Here is a 23850-nt window from a genome sequence, read left to right as displayed (position 1 = left end):
CCAAAAACAAGTGGGGGCATAGGTGTTTCAGGGCCTGGCCAAGAGACGTGCACGTAAATACTTAACGCGCCCCAGCACATGCCGAGATCCCCTGCCGCGTAACTTTATGGGTGACGTGTAAATCATAAAATAAAAGGATTGAGACATTTAAGAGAGGTTTAAAGGGTCTGGGGTAACTGGGGAAGCATAGGTTATCAAACCATGGGGGAGTTGGAAGACCTAGCTGTTAACTGGACAAACTGGTGGATGAGCTGGTAAACTGGGAATGATGTGGGGAAGCGCCCCTTTTAAAATCTCTGACTAATACGGTAGAAGCGAGATTTGTTGCGCTCACGTGTGTGCCCATTTCTAATTTGGCGCACATGTGCGTACAGTCAGGCTGTTTTAAAGTTGCACACACATATGCATGCATGTTATAAAATAGCCTCGTCCCAGGGCGCAGGCCAACGCCTATGCACCAAAGTGTGCACGTAAGTGGTTTGAAAGTTATCACCTTAATGCACAGTTACAGTAAAAGCTCATTATTGGAATTGTGTCTACTGATAGCACTAACACAGCCACAAAACACTACTACAGTGGCAGTGTTACTAGGCATACATGGTCTAATACGTGAAACCAAATCATTTATAAACTGCATGGTTTTTAATTTAATGATCTCCATACCTATGATAGCACCACATTTTTTTACCATATACCTAAAATATACATAAATTACCTTAAGAATTTTGCAAAATTCTCATCACAAGATTAGCTTTGATACGTCCAATAAACAATTTTAATATATAACGTAGGCAGATATGACTGTCTTGGAGCCCCCCTCGCATTCTCCTTCTTTCCAATAACATGCAATGTAATAATGGATTTATGAATGCCGCAGTTTATTAACATTAACATCAACAAATCAAGCCTGGCAAAAAAAAGCACGACACTACTTCCCCCAAACACTGGTCTCAGGGGAGTGTTCCGCCATGTCCCAGCAGAATACCGCCAACAGCCACCAAGGCTTCTCATGCCACTCCAGTGCTTCACCGCTACATGTTGAATCCGCCCTATCCATTATCTTCCGGGGAATAACAGAGATTGCCCAGCCTAGACTGTGACCTCACCATCCCTTTCGCTGCCTTTTGAGGCAGTTTCACTCCCCACCCCCCACCCCCGGTCACAACATGAATTCCAGTCTCCAAACATCAAACATCTGAACATGCATCTGAATTAGCCTGGGCTCGGGTTGCCCACCCCTCTGACAAAATAGCACATTTTTTTTACAAGTGGGAAAACAGCTCCCAGAGAGGAATACAGCAGGAGGAAAAGAGAATGAAAGATCGTCTACCCAACTACCCTCATAAGATGCAATCAATCAAAGGTATCCCAGGCCTCAGAGAGGACATCAAAGCAACCAGCTCTCCACTCCTCCTCTATCCCCTGCCAGCCACACCACCCTGAACCAAGCCCTCAAACTCCCCGGACTCTCATGAGAGGGCAAGGCAGGCCTATAACCGGGTAAAGGATGGCAGGCTGCGACTTGACTCTACCAGCGATTATTTACTTTGAATATAAACGTACCAATATTAGCAACAAGTATACATTATAAGAATCATTTAATATTTACTCTGTAATTAAATTGTCTGATATGTTTGTACATGAGGTACAGAAAATAATCCTTGTGCATTTGTGTTAGGGGTGTCTGGAGACAATCATTTTGCTTTCTTTTGTGATTCATTCCATTATTTGCTTTGCGTCATTTTGTATTATTTATTTAATATTTATTTCTATGCCGGACTTCACGAATAGAATTCACATCAGGCCGGTTTACATGGAACTTAGGGGATAAACAAGTGTAACCAAACAAGAAGGCTGAAACAAGCAAAGTTACATAAAACAAGGGCATTGAACTTGGGGGCTAAAGTAGACAGGAAGAAAGGTAGAGCGGAATTAGCAACAAATAAATAATATAAAACGGGTTATGAGATTGGTAATTATCTCATTCCTTGGGCTGAGTCCGAAGTGTCATTTTGACTAGGGGAAGGCTTGGAGGAAAAGCCACGTCTTCAGTTTTCTTCGAAAGGTATGAAGGCAGGGTTCCAGTCTTAGGTCAGTCGGTAGTCTGTTCCAGAGGACAGGGCCTGCTGTGGAGAAGGAACGATCTTTGGTGGTTTTTAGACGGGTGGATTTTGTGGGTGGGACTTGAAGGGTTCCTTTATAAGCTTCTCTGATGGGTCTTTCGGACGAGCGGTGTTTGAGAGGGTTCTGAAGGTCTAGTGTGAGCTGTTGGTGGATAGATTTGTGGATTATAGTGAGAGCTTTATATAGAATTCTATATTTTATTGGCAGCCAATGTAGGTTTCGAAGGATGGGGGTAATGTGAGCACGGCGGTTGGTACTGGTTAGGATTCTGGCTGCTGCGTTCTGGAGCATTTGTATAGGTTTTGTGGCTGAAATGGGGAGCCCCAGGAGTAAGGCATTGCAGTAGTCTGTTTTCGAGAATAACATGGATTGAAGGATGGTTCTAAAGTCCTGAAAGTGGAAAAGGGGTTTGATTCTTTTTAGAACTTGAAGCTTATAGAAACAGTCCTTGGTGATATTATTAATTGATTTCTTTAGATTCAGATGATTGTCTAGTATAATTCCTAAATCTCTAGTTTGAGAGATCTGTGGGTCCAGAGCTGTAATGTCGGTGTTGGTCGAGTGTTCAGGGGAGATAAGAAGGATTTCCGTCTTGGATGCGTTTAGAACCAGGTTCAGGCTAGAGAGGAGGCTTTTTATGGACTTCAGGCAATTTTCCCAGTAGTCAAGCGTTTTTGGAAGAGAATCTTTTATGGGGATCAATATCTGAACATCATCTGCATAGAGGTAATGTGTTAATTTTAGGTTTGTGAGCAGATGGCAGAGGGGCAGTAAGTAGATATTGAAGAGGGTCGGGTATTAGTGCACACTATTTTGTTTACTGTACACACATTTTAATAAGCACTAAAAAAAAAATAGCATACACATTAACACAAAACAAAATGAACCTGCATATTTCTAATCTTTGCTAAGGCAAGTTAAAATGGTTTGTTGCTATTAAACTCCTGTGATGGCTACATATTTTTTTCTTTTCAATTATAGGAAACATTCGTGATACCACATAATAAAAAGAAACCGTAATAGTTGAATGTCAACATCAACAAACTCTTGAGTCTGTTCACTCAAATTAGTAACACAGACACACACAAACACAAAATATAATTAATGCCCCCCTCCCGGTCTTGTAAAACTTTGCCATAGACCAGCCGCTCTGCCAAACCTGCCCAACCCTGGTGCAAGAGAAGGCCAGCTAATCGTTGGCTTTCCTCTGGCTTTCTTTCAAAGGCATTATTATTGTCTCACCTTTTACAGGGGGAAGGGAAGAACGCAGTTTTGATTTTCCTCCTGTAATGCCTTTTCTTGGCGTCTCACAAAGCCACCTTCTGTTCTAGAGCATTTGTTCTGATAAATGTTTGCTTGTTGTCCGTTTATATCTTTTGAGATGTGAGGAAGAAAAAAAAAAAAAACAAAGGAAACATGAACCGTGTGGTTGTTTCCTGTCAGTAAGATTTTGAACAGGATGTTCCAGCAACTCAGTGTACACACATCTGTAGTAATCTCTATTAACAAATTACTTGCCTTACCCCTAAAGTCAGCTATTTCAGGAATTTAAACTTTGCTAAGCACACAAGCAACTTCTCCCCAGCAGGTAGATGGACATGCAAATAGCAACGGCTAAGAAAGACAAAACGTTTCGCCACACCAAGTGGGTAACATGCACATTTTTTTCATACAAAACCCATTCATTTAAATAATATTCTAATTGCTCCATGGAGTAACAATTTGTGAAACAGTCAGTGCAAAATTGCAGACTTTTTTTTTTCACAGAATGACTGAATTGCATCTCCTTGTAGTTAAGATTTGTTAACATAATTGGTTTTTGCTAAATTTCTATGAAGCCAATTTTCATTATTCTTCAGTTCGGGGTTTTGTTTTTTTTTAGCAATTTGGCATACATTTTGTGAATGGCATTCAAAAACAAAACTAAGTTTGAAAAATGGCAAATAGTGAGCCAAAACATTTCCAAATTCCTTCCACTTGTATCTTACCTATCCAATAAGTGGCTCCAAGCTGATTAGATGCACTGTTTGTTATGGGTTTTTGCACATAATCACATTTGTGAAGCTGTTATCATTTTAGCACTTCAGCTTCTAAACTTTGAGGGAATAGAAAAAAGCTTTGTAAGTCGCAGATGATGGATGGTGAGTTGCTCTTTCAAGTGCTGGTAATGGCTGACCACAAATTTGCTGAAAATGTTTTCAATCATCGGTGGTTGACTTATGATATCTGTTGCCACAGCAGGTGACAAAGGCTATTGGTAGAGATGACTTCTGTAATAAGAAGGTTTGGGTCGGTTTATGGAGCACAGAATCATTGGCCAGAGTGTTCTTGGCATCGGGACCTCCTGTGACCTCTGAGATGGGCAGCATGGAAAGGGATCTGGTTGTTTCTGGGGGACCTGGCTGCTATTGGGGACAGGTTGACTTGGTGGATCATTAATCGTATCCTGAATGGAACTTCCTGCTCTTTTATGTTACGACCTTATGGATACAATTTTCTATTCACAAGTGTTTTGGAAGCAGTGCACAGAATGAGGCTCATTGGAAAATCCATTGTGCTTATGCATTTGCATATCCTTCAACAAAGCAACAGCAACAACTGTGGGCTTGACACACCCTCTAGTATCTTTCCCTGTCATGATGACATTTTATCAGCTGCAGTGACTGCTTACCTGCTTACAAAATATCTTTTTATTTTTAGTTTTTTCAATGAAGTGGATGTGTGTGTGACACTTACTAAAGTGATCACTCTGTGTGTAACATTGAACAACATACAAAAAGAATGTACTACAGTACTATTTTAGTATTTTGCTCTGCTGACTAGTGCACTGCATGGTGCATGTATGCACACAAGCACACAAAAAAAAACAAAGAATGGTATAATGCTCTAATATGATTATGTGCGTGAGTAGTACATAGCACAGCCGTACACTAAATGTAGTAACAAAATCAATGCACAAAGTGGCTATACCTATGGTGGTGACTGGCACAGGCTGCTTTCTTTGTGGATGCACTGACTCTGGCTGGTACACACAGAGCCAGACACAGAGCGTTAAAACCGTCTCTCTATCTTGGGTACTGTGGTACAGCTAGCTATTAGAGCTGGCACTACACTGGTTTACAACAATAGTTTAAAATTAAATTAACTCACTGCAGCCAACAGCCTGCCTTTCCCCAGGAGGGGAGAAGGAGCTGCAAACACAAACCTTCCTCTTGGTCAGTGGCAATGACAATGAGATGTTAAAAAAAATTTTAAAACCTTTGCAAATGAACACAATGTGACAGCATCCAAAAGGATGAAATGTCTCTCTTTTTTTTAATTTTCTGATTATTAAGTTTTTCATTTACATAAGTACATAAGAACATAAGAACATAAGAAAATGCCATACTGGGTCAGACCAAGGGTCCATCAAGCCCAGCATCCTGTTTCCAACAGTGGCCAATCCAGGCCATAAGAACCTGGCAAGTACCCAAAAACTAAGTCTATTCCATGTAACCATTGCTAATGGCAGTGGCTATTCTCTAAGTGAACTTAATAGCAGGTAATGGACTTCTCCTCCAAGAACTTATCCAATCCTTTTTTAAACACAGCTACACTAACTGCACTAACCACATCCTCTGGCAACAAATTCCAGAGTTTAATTGTGCGTTGAGTAAAAAAGAACTTTCTCCGATTAGTTTTAAATGTGCCCCATGCTAACTTCATGGAGTGTCCCCTAGTCTTTCTACTATCCAAAAGAGTAAATAACCGATTCACATCTACCCGTTCTAGACCTCTCATGATTTTAAACACCTCTATCATATCCCCCCTCAGTCGTCTCTTCTCCAAGCTGAAAAGTCCTAACCTCTTTAGTCTTTCCTCATAGGGGAGTTGTTCCATTCCCCTTATCATTTTGGTAGCCCTTCTCTGTACCTTCTCCATCGCAATTATATCTTTTTTGAGATGCGGCGACCAGAATTGTACACAGTATTCAAGGTGCGGTCTCACCATGGAGCGATACAGAGGCATTATGACATTTTCCGTTTTATTCATCATTCCTTTTCTAATAATTCCCAACATTCTGTTTGCTTTTTTGACTGCCGCAGCACACTGAACCGACAATTTCAATGTGTTATCCACTATGACACCTAGATCTCTTTCTTGGGTTGTAGCACCTAATATGGAACCCAACATCGTGTAATTATAGCATGGGTTATTTTTCCCTATATGCATCACCTTGCACTTATCCACATTAAATTTCATCTGCCATTTGGATGCCCAATTTTCCAGTCTCTCAAGGTCTTCCTGCAATTTATCACAATCTGCTTGTGATTTAACTACTCTGAACAATTTTGTGTCATCTGCAAATTTGATTATCTCACTCGTCGTATTTCTTTCCAGATCATTTATAAATATATTGAACAGTAAGGGTCCCAAGAGGTAAAATATTTAAAAAAATCACAGGCAAAACAATCAAGAATACAAATTAAATCATGACCATATACTTAATCAGGTCCACCTTATTTAGGGGACCTTCAAAATAAAAAAGAAAGAAAGAAAAAAAAAAGAAAATTCTTGTAAGGGATAGGATGGAATGTTTCTAATCTTGAACAAAATGCACTGTTGATTCAGAACACTCAGCGCAAAACACAATTCAACAGCTAAGAGCATAAGAATATCCATATTCAAAAGCCATTTAGACAGATAACATAATATTTACCCATCGAAAAAGCATACACGGATAAATGTAGCCCTTAACCAGGTAAATTCTAGCTGGGTAACTAGTTAGCTGGATTAAATACCCAGTCAGTACCTGACAGTGACAGTGCCGATTTCCTGCCGTGGAGCCTCTAAATAGTGACCGGGTGTATGTGCTCCTAAGGCGGGTCGTGTGTTGAAGCAAGGATGGCATCGAGGAAGGAGGATGACAGCATTCGTGCCTCGTTGTGCTCCCGCGGTGTTCGGGGTGAGCGAGACTGGTTTCAGGAGCATCCCACGGCTGGACAGTGTTGACATCAGCAGCAACTACATCCAGAAACGCTGCCGTAGTTGAACCCCCTGCATCCATTTTTTCTGTAAGAGAAAATAGTGTAACAGAAACAAGCAGAGTTTTGATACTATGACCGCTGTGGAAAACGCATTGATAAAGACATAATATATTATTGGAAGATAGAAACTCATCAAGATGAGAATAAACCACCTTTTTAAGTCATTTACCTAAAGTGGATAGACTAGAGATAGGCCTATAACTTGAAGGGTAATTCACTGGTGAATTAGCTTTCTTATAAAACAGCATGAACAAGGGCTTGTTTCAAAATAGTTGGCACTTTGCCCTTAGTCACGGAAAAATGTATCACCTTAATTACAAGTTCAAGAAAAATCTTCCTTCAGTAAATAAATAATCGAGAAAGGGTGGGGATCAAGAGGACAAAAAGAGTTATTTACTTTGGCCAAAACATCCACCTCCTCACTACCTGGTGTTTCTTGAAACCTTTCCCAGGATGAATTAACCAGTACTGATGAGGCTGCTGGAACTACTATACCTCCTGATTAATCGCCTAATAAAACTTGCTGGTCCATCACTCTGTGCCAATAAACAACTTTGGAAAAGGTATAATCAGCAAACTCCTGCAGACTAAACTTCAAATCAGATTTTGCATGTTTAGTTCTTTCAATAATTCAGCCAATAGTTACAAACAGGTCATGAGGACAATTGAGAGACCTGAAGTCAGGAAGTAAAACAGGCATCCTAGACACTTCAGAAATTGCTCTATAATCCTGATAGGACATATTATAAATCATTTTATTTTCAACAGAAGGTTTCTTGCACCAATTCCTCTTTGTATGGGACATCAATTATTGTTTTTAGAAACACGATCAGGTTTAGACCATTGAACTCTAGTTCTGGACCTAGAATGCTGCCATTTTTCTTAAAGAGGGGCAATCTTTTGAGTAACATGAACAAGGATCTGATCGTCCACTGAATCAATCTGTACAGTCCCTGCAATAGTGTCCCTTTCCTTTTTTTTTTTTTTTAACTCAGCAGAATCCATAGAGCCATGAATGAGAGTTTACCCCACAGTGACTCCATAATCTGTTCAGGGAATGCTCAATTCCTGGATCTCATCGGCTGTGGATTATTGAGACATTTCTGACATGAGGGAGAGCCTTGGTGGAGTCATACCAGCTTCCTTAGACAATTCTAGCTTCTCTCTCATTCCAGAGTCTCATGCTCCACCTTCTCTGATGGTTAGGGCCCTGCCCTGCAGGTCAAGGGAACTGGCATCTCCTGTAGGGGTGATGGCTGATGGTGCTGCTTGAGTCCTGCTTGGTGCAAGACAGAGCCTTTGTGTTGCTCGTATTTTCTCACATTCTCCATCTTATGTTTTACCTTTGTCTCTTGACTCGATTTTGAGCTTCATGAAACAATAACTGTCAGTTAAGTGTATGTTACAGTGCTACATACATCTTGTAGAGCTACATAAGAAGTAGTAGTAGTAGTAGTTGCAGTAGCAATAACAGTTAATGACTTTAAAAGTTGCCCCATGTGTATTTATGATAGGTAATGGAATTGCCAAGGATGAATATCTTGGCATTGGCCGATTCCCGCTGCATCTGATTTTATAAATGCCCTACAGATTTTGCCACAAACTGCACTACTTAAAAATGAAAAGAGAAGTTCCACAGAGAACGAATGGTGTTGACATCCCCGGACATACTTATACATGAGAACATAAGAACATGCCATATTGGGTCAGACCAAGGGTCCATCAAGCCCAGCATCCTGTTTCCAACAGTGGCCAATCCAGGCCATAAGAACCTGGCAAGTAGTACCCAACAACTAAGTCTACTCCATGTTACCATTGCTAGTAATAGCGGTGGTTATTATCTACGTCAACTTAATTAATAGCAGGTGTCCATATGTTTAAGTGAATCCTAAGAGATGAACCTTGCTCAGAATTCTTTCAAAATGTGGTGGAAGGTCTTCTGGTTGAAAGTTCCCACAAACTGTCTTCCAATACAGAGAGTTTGAAAATTGTCCCATGTGTGTCAGAGGAAATGCAACTTTTTTTTATTACTAAGACAACTCTACTACTCCACATCAAAACTGAAGTTTTGATACTGTACTTATTATAAGCTTTGTCATCTGTTCATGGTCAGCCAGTGCAGTGGAACATATTGCTGAAAATAGCAGCATCAGTATGGGACAAATATAAATTATAGTCAGATAAAACCCACAGAAACCTTCATATGATATGGATTGGTGACATAGAAGCATGGAAAGTCACAAGCAATAATTCATTCTAATGCTGATTAATTTTTAGCAAATATATTAAGGCTGAGCAGTCAGAAATGTTCTACAGTTTTGGTTCAGTTTGTTTTAAAAAAAAGTGTTTGTTCTATTGATTTCTTGTTTAATTTGATATGTTAAATTTTAGCATGCATTAAAGCTTTTAGTGCACTATAGTCCATTTATTCTGTATTAAAATGAATTAATGCACACTAAATTGATTTAGAGCATGCTAATTCAATATAGTACATGCCAATATTTTCAGTGCACTCTAAAAAGAATTAGCATGCACTAATTTTTGCAAATTGAAAAAAAAAAACAAATGCACATCACTCAAATGTATACATGTGACTAATTACATAGATATTTTTCCCATATTTTCAAATGTATAAAAGTGTCAGAATCACTTCTGTATGAAATATTGGGAGCTGTGCAGCTAAGGCAGCACTCTGAGTCCAATTTATGCCTTCTTACAGAACCTTGAGTCTGGTTGCTGTCATAGATGCATAGTTAGTCAATGGATGCTCATGGGCAAATCTGTGGGTGGGAGTGAAAAGTGTTAATCGAGCATTTATAGAGGTTCCCCCTTTGATTTCCTGCAAATATTTTTTTCAGTCTATGACAAATGTTTATCTTTTTTATTTTGTTTGCTGAATATTCCTGCAATGTCAGCTGTTAAGTTCACTTAGAGAATAGCCACTGCCATTAGCAATGGTTACATGGAATAGACTTAGTTTTTGGGTACTTGCCAGGTTCTTATGGCCTGGATTGGCCACTGTTGGAAACAGGATGCTGGGCTTGATGGACCCTTGGTCTGACCCAGTATGGCATTTTCTTATGTTCTTATGTTCTTATGACAATTGTTTGTGTTTTTTTGGAGGGAGGGTTCAGGAGTGAATTGAGTCCATGCCTACTCTCCCTGACGCAAAGAGTTTACTAAGTCCCTCATTAGTGATTTAAGAAGTAGAGAGGCCCAGTCATCCATTCACCCAAATCTGAGAAAGAGGAAGCCCAGCCTACCTTCAGGATAGCAGAGATCTTTCTCGGGTCCCTTCTTCTGTAATTTACTGTTACTGAATTTGCTGTCAAAAGAGTTCACTGCTCACGAATGCTCCAGGCAAGGGGTATCCAGCCTCATGGGGGGTGAACTGAAACCAGGCTCCTGCGAACACACATGAAATGGGGAGGATTTACTTTTTTACTGGTAAGGAAACATTTTCCTTAAAGCAATAATCTGACAAAGAGACCTCTTGCTGAAGTGAAATTTATTATCCCAACAAATGAAGCATTCCTTTTTCTCCCAGATTGATAGAGCAGCTCAATCTTACAACTGCCAATCTTACAACTGTCAAGAGTTGACGCATTGCTGCCAAACTGCATTCAGGTCCTGTTGCTCCAGTTCTGGCCACATTTACTTGCTATTCTACATATTTTATTCAGAGTGCACACCTTCTATATAAACACACGTAGCATACATCCGGCTATAAACAAAGACAAAATGACTTTGTGGTCATGTAGTAAATCTCTGATTCATGATGTTAGCAGTTCTTTTAATATCAAAACCCACTAACACTGTGAAGGAAGTGACATAAAAGAAGATAAAATAAGAAAAGGAAAGCAAGATCAAGGAATCAGAAGAGAAGGCAAGCAGAGGAGAATGAAGAGTAATGCTAAAATTATATTGAGGGACCATTGGTTTTTATAATTTCATCTCAGGCTATACTGCGGTACAGAGCGAAATCCTGTCTTCATTAGTATGAATTAGCACATGGCGATTGAAGTAAATGTCTCTTGGATGGCCAGACGTTAGGAAGATGCCCTGGTGTACACTCTGGATCAGAGCCATGCACTCAACAATTATCCAGATCAAAAATCCCAAATCAAAGCACGCCATGGACCCAAACTTTTACAGAACTGACTCCAGCAGGTTGAAATTTAATACAAACTGCATCAGGTCAGACTTGGACAGAGACTGCAGGCTTGTAAGTATTTCAAATCCAATGCTAATCAGCTTGCCTATCCCTAAAACAGACACAAATGCTATTCCTTTGACTTTTAATTGGTCTTACAAATATACATTCTCAGTCAAAAGATGCATGCTAAAGTTAAGTAGATAAATGGAAGAGAACATTTTGTTTTAGGGTTGATTCTTGAATGTTCTAGAATCATACCCTACCTCTTCCTTCCCAACTAAAAATAAAATAACAGATGTCCTTGTGTTTTACCTGGATCATTCCTGACTTTGATATCCAATTGCTGCTCGTCAATGTTGAATAAATGGGATACGGGACACTTCCACTTTCACAGAGAGCCCGGTGACTGGATATCCCATTCTCAATAATCTGGCAAGGAACGCAGTGCATGACAACTCTGCATGCTAATCTCAAAACTTTATCAAGAAAAGGGACGCATTGTAAATAGGAATGAGGCGAATGGCTTGAGGTATTCAGGCATCACCAAGGAGGTCTGTACATACACGCATATATTATTCTTTTAATTTTTAAATCTTGCCCTTTAAAAAATGAATTACATATGACGGGATTCAAGTTTACTCTCTGAACACACTGCTTGAGCTCGTGAAAATAACTACAGCCAAATGTAAATCTTGAGAAACCTTCTCTTCCTGCTTGCCTTGAGCAAGTAATTGCTTGCACAAATCCCGTATAACGGTTCCCGCCCCCCCCCCCCCCCCCCCAACCAGCGCCCTGCTCCTGTAGGAAATGTATGGCATTGCTTTCTAATTTCTGCAGGGTTACTTATCTGGTTTGCAGATTTAGGGGAGGGTCTGAAGAGGAAGCAAGTTGCGTCGGTGTGACACAGTGGTGAGGCGTTGACATATTGTCAGCAAGAAGAGAGCGGGAGAGACAGAGAGAGCTCTATCTGTTACTGTCTCTTTTTGCTTTCTCACAATAAACTCTGATTCCTGATGACATCACTTGCAGGAAATTAGCTCCTCCCTAACTCTAGAACATCACTAGATAGTTACCATCTTATTATACTTCCCATAGCATTCACAATGGGGTAGATTTTTAAAAAAATGCGCGTTCGCGTACTTTTGTTGGCGCACCAGTCGCAAACAAAAGTACGCTGGATTTTAGTAGATACGCGCGTAGCTTCTAAAATCCAGGATCGGCGCGCGCAAGGCTGCCGATTTTGGGCAGCCTTGCGCGCGCCGAGCCGCGCAGCCTGCCTCCGTTCCCTCCGAGGCCGCTCCGAAATCGGAGCGGCCTCGGAGGGAACTCTCTTTCGCCTCCCCTCACCTTCCCCTCCCTTCCTCTACCTAACCCCCCCCCCCCCCCGGCCCTATCTAAACCCCCCCCCACCTTTGTCCACGGATTGATGCCTCCCGGAGGGAGAAGTAAATCCACGCGCGCCGAGACGCGACCCGGGGGCGGTTCCGGAGGGCGTGGCCATGCCCCCGGACCACCCCGGGCCGAAACTACGCCCCCGGGCCCGCCACCGAAATGTAGCATCCCGCCCCCAAAACGCCGCGTCGATTGGCCCCGCCCCCGACATGCCCCGACAAAAAACCCCGGGACTTACGCGAGACCCGGGGCTCTGCGCGCGCCGGCAGGCCTATGGAAAATAGGCGCGCAAGGCCCTGCTCGCGTAAATCCGGGCGGATTTACGCGAGTAGGGCTTTTAAAATCTGCCCTAATGTTGTTAGGATCTGAGGATTAATTGCATTTATGTAAAAAAAAAAAAAATTCAAAATGTTAATATTTCTAAGGAAGCAGGTTACGCTGCTACTGTAACCGTAAGCTGCAAACAAGCACGAGTTTCCCTCACTCCATACAGCAAGCCGCAGCTTGTATGCAAATGTGTCTTCCTGTGGAGATATGTGATGGGGAACGTTTAAATACTGCCGCCTTGTTGGTCATAGGAGCGTTCATAGGCAAAGGGTGTAGGAAATTTCTCCCCTGGAAATCAGAAAGCAGCAGGGGGAGGGGGTCCCAGGTTTTTTTGAGGACCGTCACAGTTTGGTACCCAAGGCACATGCCTGTGTTGCAATGCCTATATCTGGTCCTGCAAGGGAGACCGATATTTTGGGGTACCCTGGCCCAATTTTGTTTATACTCTCTATGGCTAAACAAATGCTCTTGTGTATTGTATTTTGGCTGCAGAGGCTTATTCAGGGCACCCAGCCTTTTACATTTTCCTTTATTTATTTATTTATTTTTGAAATTAGATCCCTGGTGTTCTGTGCTATCCCCCACTTCTGGGATTGCCTAGGACATCACTTCCACCCTGTGCCATATCAGCATTTGTCCACGGGAACTTCCCCAACCAGTTCCCTCATCCCTGCAGAGTTTTTATCTCACTGATCTGGGCCCTGTGGCTGCAAAGGCAGAGGCTCCCTACACATCCTACATTGCTCTGACAGCTGAACTGGTTGCATAAGCAAATCTCTCATCACTATACTGGTATCTCCCACAAGCAGTGTGGCTGTCAGACTAATGTGGAATGCAAAAGAAACAGACACTACATCTGAGATCCCAGTCCTAATTAAAGTTTAGTGGTGGAGGGGTGGGTTGAGAGGGGTAGGAAATGGATAGGGTTATAGTTAGGGGGGTAACAAAGTAGAGGATGTAATTTTTGCAATAGATGAAGAAAGAAGAGGACTGCAGGCTTACTCCTGAGCTTAGGCCTTGGACCAGTGCCTAGCCTAGCCCTGGGCCCCATTGAAAGACTTGGGGCTAGATCCCTAGGCGGGATCTGTCTTTGACCAGGTGCCGGCATCAAGCCCAAACCCAGGTCTAGGCTCTAGGCCAGGCCTTGGGAACTGGGACCTGGCTATGGCCAGGCACCTACACAAAGACCAGGCCTAAACCTAGGCCTTAGGCTGAGCAGGGCCTGGCCTGATCCCAGGCCCTAGACATCATTGGGATTGAGTCCACTACAGTGAGCCACTCTTTGTGCCATGGTGGGATGGGCTTCTCCACGGCCCTGCCACTTTTCTGGCTGTGATTGGATGGTCTCTGCTGTGGCCATGTCTTTCTTCAGGCCACATCTGTTTCCCGTTCCTTTCTATGGTCCATAGCAATGAAAGGGGGAAAAAAATGAATGAAATGAACAGGATGTGTTTTTTATGTGGGTCCCCCTCCATTCACTTCAGGGTCCCACAAAAGAAAGGCCTAGGGCCTCATTCAATTTGGATTGTCCATCCATTCTAAATGAATGCATATCCCTATTTAATATGACCATGATGGCATATAGTTTACTTTTTAATCTCTATGAATAACACTGAGGAAATAATATGCCAACATTTTTTGCATTAAATGGAGGATGCTCCTTACACAAGAGAATTCTTCAGTGTGTGGGAGTAACGTTGACCATGTCTTCTCTATATAATGTTTGTCACGTTTATTCACATTATTGAAGAAGACAGCCACAATGTGTGAACGCTGACTACAGACTTTATTATATGAATTCCGATAATGGAATTTGAGGTTTGATATGCATTCTAATGTTTTTTACCTGCTGAATCCCTCGTGAAAACACAGATATTAATCCTGCCATTTGTCTTTTGCATATACTTATTTTATTTTTATTTTTATATACCGACATTCTTGTATAATATACAAATCATACCGGTTTACATTAAAACTTGATCTGTTAGAAGCAGTTTGCGGCACATTTTTGAGAGTCACATTATACAGCAAAGCCCCTGAAGCAGTAATACAAAAATTGTGATATCTTGTTGGGCAACTGACTGAGTAAAAGGGAAGTAAATGATTAGAAGAAAAATATTTGCATGCAATATATAGTGCCGTGGCTACATGTGACCCACCATATTATGTTTAAATCTGTTTTATTAGAAATTTTTAAAAGAAGAACAAACAATGAACTCATGGCACTCATTTGCTTCTGATTTATACATTTCCACTTTATAAAGGTTAATACCTTTTAGTGATTTATGCATTCGGCTGAATTTTAAGAAGCCCGTGTGTGCAAATGCCGGGGATACGTGCGTGGTTGGGCCATGCAGGTGCCGACCGCATTTTAGAAAGGACCCAGCCACGCATGCCTGTTATAAAATAGCCACATCCATGTGCGCGTGCCGAGAACCGTGCGCACATGGACACCCACGCGTTTCTTTTAAAATCTACCCCATAGGTTTCATGATGGTCCATCTGTAAATCCAAGTTTATTTTGTGTGTTGCGATATATAAAAAAAAAAAAGTATATCAAAAGCTGTTCTTATTTTTCGGGAAATCATAATGACATATGTTATTTTGTTTTGAATCTTTTCACATATATGTACAGCACTGGAATGTAATCCACTCTGAAGTGCCAAAAAGAGGAATATAAAATAAACTGTACCATGTGCTGAACATCTGAAACCACAAACTCAAAGAATTTCTGGATTTAAGAAAGTGCCATGCATCAGTCTATTCCCTTCCTGTCAATCTATGAATAAACTTAATTAGAGAATTTAAATCGAGAAAAAAAAATTCCAATGTATGTATTGTCTTGACTTGTATTTCCTTAGAAACAATGCTCAACAGAAGTCATCTACGTTATATCTGAGATTCGTCAATCAATCCCTTACAAGTCATTTTGAGTAAATTCTAAAATAACAGTTTAGTAAGATGTGTATATCTTTATTTGATTAGAATCCCACCACTGTGTTTATGGAAAAAAAAAAGCTTAACAGATGAAAGGTCAGATGAAAGGGAAATCTGGAAGGATCACAAACATTGCAATAATGCAACAGGAATGGTTTTCGCACATATCAATAAACAATAGCAAGAAAATCAATTTTAAGCTTTTTCATTTTTCAAGTTTACTTTTACAACATGCTGCCACCAGTACAGTCTAATCTCACTATTTAACATGAAAATAGAAATTATAAGTGCCCCCTATGCATGAAGGCTAATGCTAGTTGTGCTAACCTGAGAAAAGTCCACAGCTACCAGATTCAGGGAATTGTTCCCTTATCAACCCTTGGGTCGGAAAGGATTATTTTTTTTATGTTTACAAAGAGTACAGGTTTCCAGCTACTATTAGGATACCAATCTTCAGCTTGTTACTGGTTCTGGCCTGCCAACTGACTGGTGGAAGGCGTTGAGGGGCATGGGAGCAGCTTGAGGGACACTAGTCTCCTTTTGACATGGTGTCCTCTGGATTGAAGATGGGATCTCTGACTACTGCTACTACCATCCCCAACTGAATATTGAAGGCGTTGCTGCTTTGATAGGCGATGCACCACCCCAGTATTGCTTAAATGGCTCAATTGTTTGCCTCAGCTGATTTCCTTGGAACAATAATTACACCGAGCAAAAGGTGGGTCCTCCCTTACTCGAAAGTGCCTCCAGATCACAGATGTATTTTGTTATCCCTTGCCACTGTCTGCATCCTTGGGGGTGGATAATGCTGGCACTGAAGAAGAGGTGGAGGGAGATGAACCGTGAGAAACAGTGGCAGGGTCTTCACTCATCCTCTTTTCCTGAATATTATTTTATTTATTTATTTATTTATTTATTTATTTAGATATTTTCTTAACCATCGTTCCATGAAAAGATCACAACAGTTTACAAAAGTAACATTCATAGCTAGGATCAACACATAAAGTCGGGTTACAGAGGTAGTATTCATCAACAGGCATCAAATGAATGTTCCAATACATATTAACTAAAAATCTAGAGCATAGGGCGAGGAGAACAGAACAATTAGTAAAAGTATAGAGGGATCATCTGCTGACCAACATCAACTCCTACCTCTCTCTTCTCTATCACTGAAATAGAGGCTATGATGCTAATGACTAATCTTCCAAAACTAGGGCCTTCAGTCAACGGCTCTCCCATCTCCGCTTCTGGAAATCCTTTAAAAGGAGATCCTGCTTCCTATTCCAAAGAAGTTTCTGACAAAGCTGCTTTTTTGCTGCTTCTTCAGTATTAAAGGTAGACTGCGCTGCTGGTATTATTAGGACTTGCACTTCTACCTCCATTGGTGCCCTACTGCCGCTACTGATGTGATTACCTGCCCTTTCCCTCCCCTTCGACACAACAGGTGGTGATAGCACATTCTCCCCAACTTTCAATTTCTTACAGCTTGGGATGCCACTGCCTGCCTCTCCTGACATTTTTTATTTGAAAAAAAATCCCTCTTTATTTTTATTTGGGGACACGCTGTGGTTTTATAGAATTGGCCTCTACCTTTACCTGACTTGATGGGATTTTATTTGTTAGATACAATACCTGCCTACTAGGATTTAAAGGTTAGAGATGGTTTAATCTTTATTAGTTAGAATGAAGTGAATGAATGTGTGTGGTACTGACAGTGAACAATACCTCTGACCCTGACTGGCTGATCACTCTGTGTTGAAGGGTGAACTACACACAGAAAGAATGCAGTATTTTCCTCTGCACAAAGTTCACAATTAGTGCACACATGACTGATATGCTCTGCTCTGTGTGCAGTGCAGACTACTACTTCTGACTGAGTCTGGCGCAGCTAGAGTGATCCACAAAAAAAAAGGTGCCCGCCTGCCTGCTTCAGAAAGTCAGTGACACTGAAAGCAATCTGGTGCACTACAGACCCAGACAGAAAATTAAAAAAAAAACACACTTTCCTGGCACTGAGTGGTAGGGATGTGAATCGTTTTTCAACGATTAAAATTATCGTCCGATAAAGTTTATATCGTCTTAAATCGTTATAGAACACGATACAATAGAAATTCTAACGATTTATCGTTAAAAATCGTTAAATCGTGTTAGTGCGCACTAACTCGAGTTAGTGCGCACTAACTCCCCGTTAGTGCGCACTAACTCGATTTAGTGCGCACTAACTGAAAATGATACAAATAAACACTTTCCAGGTCACTGAAGGTCAGTTAGGAATGAATATGTGTTCCTATTGGCTGGCTGCCCTCTTATCTATTGATGTTACCAAGGTTACCACTGAGGTGATGGTTGGGGGGATGGGAAATGGAACTGGAAACTAACGAACACCAACAGAAAATGAAACAAAGTGTTCACACTTCCCAGGTCAGTAAAGGTCACTTAGGAATGAATATGTATGTATGTATTCCTATTGGCTGGCTGTGCTCTTATCTATTGATGTTACCAATATGGTTGGGGGGATGTGAAATGGAAACAGTTGGAAGCTTGACAAAAAAAGTAATGTAATGATCAGCACTCACGTGACTAGAACTTGTTTGTTTATTATTTTTGTTAGCAGGCACCTGAAATGCTAGTGCATGTTGAATTTGCCAATCACTGTGCATTTTAGAAAGGTGGTCCTGGCTGGAACTGTACACAGTTCAAATATATGTAATTGATTGTTGGTAAGTGTATTTTTTAAGTAGCCACACTGGCACCAGTATGTTTACTTTTCCTCCTACTTAACTCACTAGCTCAGCTTTGTAAGAAGGGCTTCTCTGCTTGTGTGTTGTTTTTGTTTGGTGTGAGGAGAGCAGAAACATCAGATCTTTATTCAATCTACTACAGTCATCTCTTACAGAGCCCTATCCCTATTAATACCAGGAGTGTTGTGATCTTCCTGCACACAGTGCCCTAACCCTGATACCAGTCTGAGACAGCTCCCTCCCTGCATTACTAGTGAGAGGCTGGCTTCACAGACAGGGGGGAGCTGCCTGTCCCTCACTCCTGACTTCCCCCATGTCCCAGCTAGTGAATGGTGTGTGGGTGAGGGGGGGGGGGGAGGATGGTGAAGTCTGAGACAGCTCCCTCCCTGCATTACTAGTGAGAGGCTGGCTTCACAGACAGGGGGGAGCTGCCTGACCCTCACTCCTGACTTCCCCCATGTCCCAGCTAGTGAATGGTGTGTGGGTGAGGGGGGGGGGAGGATGGTGAAGTCTGAGACAGCTCCCTCCCTGCATTACTAGTGAGAGGCTGGCTTCGCAGACAGGGGGGAGCTGCCTGACCCTCACTCCTGACTTCCCCCATGTCCCAGCTAGTGAATGGTGTGTGGGTGAGGGGGGGGGGAGGATGGTGAAGTCTGAGACAGCTCCCTCCCTGCATTACTAGTGAGAGGCTGGCTTCACAGACAGGGGGGAGCTGCCTGTCCCTCACTCCTGACTTCCCCCATGTCCCAGCTAGTGAATGGTGTGTGGGTGAGGGGGGGGGGGGGGTGGATGGTGAAGTCTGAGACAGCTCCCTCCCTGCATTACTAGTGAGAGGCGGGCTTCACAGACAGGGGGGAGCTGCCTGACCCTCACTCCTGACTTCCCCCATGTCCCAGCTAGTGAATGGTGTGTGGGTAAGGGGGGGGGGGGGGAGGATGGTGAAGTCTGAGACAGCTCCCTCCCTGCATTACTAGTGAGAGGCTGGCTTCACAGACAGGGGGGAGCTGCCTGACCCTCACTCCTCCGGGGTATTGTGATCTTCCTGCACACAGTGCCCTATCCCTGATACCAGGGGTGTTGTGATCTTCCTGCATGCAGTGCCCTATCCCTATTAATACCAGGAGTGTTGTGATCTTCCTGCATGCAGTGCCCTATCCCTATTAATACCAGGAGTGTTGTGATCTTCCTGCATGCAGTGCCCTATCCCTGATACCGGGATGTGTGCAAGAAGATCACAACACCCCCGGTATCAGGAATAGGGCACTGTGTGCAGGAAGATCACAACACCCCCAGTATCAGGAATAGGGCACTGTGTGCAGGAAGATCACAACACCCCTGGTATTAGGGATAGGGAACTGTGTGCAGGAAGATCACAACACTCCTGGTATTAATAGGGTTAGGGCACTGTGTGCAGGAAGATCACAATACCCCTGGTATCAGGGTTAGGGCACAAGTTCTAGTCACATTGACTGATCACATTACTTGTTTTTTCAAGCTACCAACTGTTTCCATTTCCCATCCCCCATATACTGTCAGTAGGAAACTTGGTAACATGAATAAATAAGAGGGCAGCCAATAGGAATACATATTCATTCCTAAACTGACCTTAACTGACCTGAAAAGTGTCAAATTGTATCATTTTCAGTTAGTGCGCACTAACTCCCAGTTAGTGCGCACTAACTCCCGTTAGTGCGCACTAACTCGAGTTAGTGCGCACTAATCGGAAAAAACGATTTTTAACGATTTTTTAACTAAAAAATCGTGCCTAAGACGATTTTCTTGCCCTGCCACACGATTTCTATCGTTAAGACGATATGGAAAACGATTCACATCCCTACTGAGTGGCATAGTCAGCTGGTTTACTGAAACTGGTCCTCTATCACTCCCCACTGACTCCCCCAAAGGGGGAGAAACATTGTGAGAACACAATCCTCCCTTGTTCAGCGGGAGTGGCAATAAGTTATAAAAAAAAATTACCTGTGCAGAAAAACAGCAGACAAAAGGATGGAATTAAAATGAATGTTTCTAGTGTTAAAACTAGAAAATCACTGTGTTCAACATATCAGAGAAGAAAGCTCAAGTAAAAAAAAGACTACTAAGGGGATAATGCACCTTCTAAGTCCAAACATACTCACAAGTAAGGATTAGCATCAGCTTATCCACAGAGCTGTGATTCACTGATTTGGAAAAATTCTTCACTCTTATTTATTGGCATTCCTTTTTTCTTGACGACACATCCTGTCAAGTCTGTGAAATCTGTTAAGTCACAAGCAAAGGCTGGTGCTATGGACACTCCCACATGCTAGCCTCAGATACGCCATAGAGTTAAATGTCTCTATTCACTTTACTGGAACCATTCAAGTCAATAGGAACTAAACAAATGAAAGAAATGACATGTTTTATTCAGGGACATGACCCATTTGTACATCACTTATCATTTGTTTTCGGGTGCCCATGAATGATACGAAAGGTGCTTTTCATTTTGAATTTAATATTTATTTTCAAAGAATGGACATCCCTGTTTTATCCCAAAGTCCCTTTGAAAATGACCTACAATAATAGAAAAGCTTGACTTGACCTGACTTGCTTGGAATATGAAAAACAATCTCAGCATTTACATTTGTTAAAAAAAAAAAAGCAAAAAGTAAATTACAAATATTCCTCCAATGGAGTGCAGCAAAGGAAGCTGGCAAGGTAAATGAGTAGTACACATTTTTATGGAAACAGAATAAAATATGTGCATCAAGAATCTTCTGAATGATGAATTCTGTCTCCTAGAACTATGCTATAATTTTCTGCTTGCTGCCATTCCTTCTCTTCCCTTCCTTCACAGTGGCATGATGGAATTGTAAGTAGCTGGGGGTTTTGGTACTATGAATATTATTTATTGATACTATACCAATACTCACCAGAACCTCTCTCTTACTGAGTAAGTGGCTTTTCTATCACACATACTCGGTCAAGACCACAGACTGAGTTTACTTCAGTGCTTTGCAAGCACAATGCCAACTTGCCAAGCAGAGGAGGCAGTTTTCTAGTGGCAATACCCCAGGCTCTTTCTTTCTAAGGTTATTCTCACAGGGGCGGATTTTCAGAGCCCTGCTCGCGTAAATCCACCCAAAACCCCCATCCTATCTTTGTCGGGGGATTTACGCCTCCGGGAGGCGTAAATCCCCCGACAAAGATAGGATGGGGGTTTAGACAGGGCCAGGCGGGTGGGTTAGGTAGGGGAAGGGAGGGGAAGGTGAGGGGAGGGCAAAGGAAAGTTCCCTTCTAGGCCGCTCCGATTTCGGAGCGGCCTAGGAGGGAACGGGGGTAGTCTGCGCGGCTCGGCGCGCGCAGGCTATACGAAATCGATAGCCTTGCGCGCGCCGATCCAGGATTTTAGCCGATACGCGCGACTACGCGCGTATCTACTAAAATCCAGCATACTTTTGTTTGCGCCTGGAGCGCAAACAAAAGTAGGCTATTCGCGCTCGTCTGAAAATCTACCCCAATGTGTGTGCAAAAATGTCATAGGCACACATGTACAGTATATGTACATGCACTGTTGATGGACTTCTTTTACACAGAAATGCAAAAAAAAAAAAAAAACTGTTAGAAAGCGAATAAACTGAGAGGGCTGGGCTTTTCTTCACTTTAATCTGGCTGCTGAACCAGTGCAGTGCACCTCTGTCTTTCTATCACAGTGAGTGAGAACAATGTGACTGCATCAGTGAAGATCAGAAAAAGCCCTTTGTCTATGTAAAAATTCTTCTCGCTCCTTTTTTTAAAGCTTTTCTTTGAATTTAATAGAGCTTCTAAAAAGAGAAGCTTTCTCTACAAAGAACAACAGAGAAAATGGAGTTTCTTTGCACATGCTCAGACCTTTCAGTGGGAGGATGTCAGTGTCACTTGATCCAGATAGCAACTATAGGCTAGTTAAAAAAAAGGTTTCATCCTGATTGGTCCTCCATCCTGTCTTCTCACCTACTTTACTCACTTTAGCTCCAGCCCACATAGGCAATGGTTGGTTGCTATAGTTACCAGTTTCTCTGCAGACTTGAATGTGAAACATAAATGAATGAAACACAAGTTTTGCAAGAAAGAACTGATTCAGAGGAATCATGTGAGGGCTTTCCAGCATCAGGAGATTGAAGAACAAGTAGCAGTGGAGAAGTTGAGGGCTCTAGTTACTTGTGTACTATCCTCTACTTATTTTATTTAACTTCATCTATATTCTGCACTCTCGACAAAGCTTTCACTGCAGATGATAAAGTAACATTCGTGGTTCATACAAATAATGAATATTCACAATAGTAGTATATAAAAACACAATATTAAAACAGCAACAGAACAAATTCACATATTAAAGGCATTATTAAAAAGTAATTTAGCAGGCAGAAAGCATTACTGCTGAGGCAAAGAGTACTCCCCCGGTGCCTTGGGGTACTCATGCCATTGCTGATGCTGCGTTCCTGCTATTTGGGTGCCTTAGACTGTTCTAGTCCTTGCCACTTTATTGGTGACCTTTGACCCTCTCACACTGCCTTGGGGTTTCTATGCCCCTGTGCTGTTTGCCATTTCTCACACGCTATGCCTTGTGGGGTTTTGGTATCACTGGTGTTATTTGCCATACCTGGCCGTCTGCCTCTTGTGGGTTTTGATGCTACAGTGATGTTTGTCACACCCTGAACTTCTACCCCCGGGAGGGGGGGGGTGGGGTTCATGCTACCCGCTGTTTGCAATACACTTCACTCTAAGCTTCAGGACGTTCATGCCATTGTTGCTGCTACTTTGCCCGTCTTCCTTTGCCTCGGGGGTCTTCATGCCACTGTTAGTGATGTCATTAGATGCTGTTTGGAGATTTAGGATGTTCATTTTTCTGTTTGGGCAGTGTTGCCCCCCCCCCCCCCCACCCTCATGAAGCCATGGGCATTAATGTCACTCTTCCTGCTGCATTGCTTTGCATCTATGCCTTGTACTCTACCAGTACGTCTGCTTCTATAACAATCTCTTGGCACCTTACGTGTTCCAGTTGCCCTCCGAATTGTTTTCAAATTCCCTTACAGTACTTATTGACTAGTATTGGTCTTTCTATGCCAGTCTGATGTTTTGCTCACTTGCTGTACCTCACATGGTTCCATGTGGTCTGTAACACAGTGTG

General features: G+C 42.2%; 1 protein-coding gene across 1 annotated transcript in view; it reads right to left on the bottom strand.

Moving 5' to 3' along the window:
• LOC115078071 (cytosolic phospholipase A2 gamma-like) overlaps positions 1 to 3497 on the bottom strand; it is a 50807-nt gene extending 47310 nt beyond the window's left edge. Inside the window, exon 1 of the mRNA XM_029580691.1 lies at positions 3367 to 3497. The gene's annotated coding sequence lies outside the window, so the exon portion shown is untranslated. The remainder of the gene's footprint in view (positions 1 to 3366) is intronic.
• Positions 3498 to 23850: the final 20353 nt, after the last annotated feature.

This window comes from Rhinatrema bivittatum, chromosome 16 (genome assembly GCF_901001135.1).
Source record: "Rhinatrema bivittatum chromosome 16, aRhiBiv1.1, whole genome shotgun sequence".
Lineage (NCBI taxonomy): Eukaryota > Metazoa > Chordata > Amphibia > Gymnophiona > Rhinatrematidae > Rhinatrema > Rhinatrema bivittatum.
This window is presented reverse-complemented; position numbering and strand designations above follow the sequence as displayed.